The sequence below is a fragment of the Elephantulus edwardii genome, unplaced genomic scaffold, assembly GCF_000299155.1.
Source record: "Elephantulus edwardii isolate Elephantulus edwardi_28Jun2011 unplaced genomic scaffold, EleEdw1.0 scaffold00070, whole genome shotgun sequence".
In the NCBI taxonomy this organism is placed as follows: Eukaryota; Metazoa; Chordata; class Mammalia; order Macroscelidea; family Macroscelididae; genus Elephantulus; species Elephantulus edwardii.
In genome coordinates this window covers 2965434-2966730 of record NW_006399820.1, presented here as the reverse complement: position 1 = coordinate 2966730, position 1297 = coordinate 2965434, and the positions used below count along the sequence as shown (strand labels likewise).

General features: G+C 53.2%; 1 pseudogene; it reads left to right on the top strand.

The window, feature by feature from the left end:
* Positions 1-618: 618 nt before the first annotated feature.
* Positions 619-1297, top strand: part of LOC102852784 — a 4109-nt pseudogene continuing 3430 nt past the window's right edge.

Here is a 1297-nt window from a genome sequence, read left to right as displayed (position 1 = left end):
TCTCAATTTTTATGTAGAGGATCTTGCCCTGGGATAGCAGTTTGATCTCTATCTTACCTTCCCAAAATTTAATAATTGTTGGTAATTGTGTAAATACCACTGTAATTAGAACAGAGAACTAATTTCTCCATCACCTACAGTTTCTTCAGCAATTTTCTAGGTCCTTGGAGAGGGACATCGTGATTGGTAGGGTAGAGGGACAGCGCAGGACGGGGAAGACCCCCTATGAGGTGGATTGATTCAGTGACTGGGGTAATCAGGATGGATGTGTCAGAGGCAGTGCGATTGGTACAGGATAGAGCAGGGTTTAGGGCTGTTGTACATAGGGTCGCTATGAGTCGCAAAATGACCCTATGGCACATAACAACAACAACAATATTAAAGCTATTCCTCGAATTTATCTGGGGAACATTTCTGTTTTCATCACATTTAGAGTATAATCTGACAGCTTTAGAATGCAATCACTAAAGACTCTTTCCCTGGCTTAAATGAAAAGGTCCGGCGGTGGGCGCGGGCGCGGCCTGGGGGAGGGTCCACTGTCAGGGACTGCAGCCGGAGAGAACTTGGCGGTCGCCGCGCCACCTGCCTGTCGGCGCCTGAGCCGAGCTCCGGGGCGGCATGTCCGAGGCCGGCGGGGCCGGGACCCGGACCGCCTCCCTCGCCGCTCCCCGCGCCGCCGCCCGCGACCTAGCTCGGCTCCCCGGAGCTCTGGGAGCGCGGGCGGCGGCGGCCGCGGCGGGTAAGGCCGAGGGCCCGGAAGGGGGCGGCTCGGCCCCGGATCACCGTGAAGAAGGCGCAGCTGCGCTCCGCTCCGCAGGCCAAGAAACTGGAGAAACTCCGAGTGTACTGGCGTGCAAGGCTGAAGAGTCTTGTAAATGTAATGGCTGGAAAAATCCCAACCCCTCTCCCACCCCGCCTCGGGCTGACCTGCAACAGATCATGGTCAGCCTGACCGAGTCCTGCTGCAGCTGTAGCCATGCCCTAGCTGCTCATGTGTCACCCCTGGAGAACGTGTCGGAGGAAGAAATGAACAGGCTGCCGGGAATCATGCTCCACATGGAGTACCTCTTCACCTGCGTGCACAAGTTTATTTCTACCTTTTCAAGCTCTTGAGAAAGCCTATTTTACAAAGCGGAAAACCTGTGGTGGAAGGTTCTTTGGAAAAGAAACCTCCATGTGAAAAGCCTAGTATTGAACAAGCTCAAGGAACTGAAGAACAGATTCAAACCTAGAGTTGCTGTAATCAAGGACGCTTTGGGCAGAATATTAAATGATCCAGGAAGTATTAAAAGAAGAT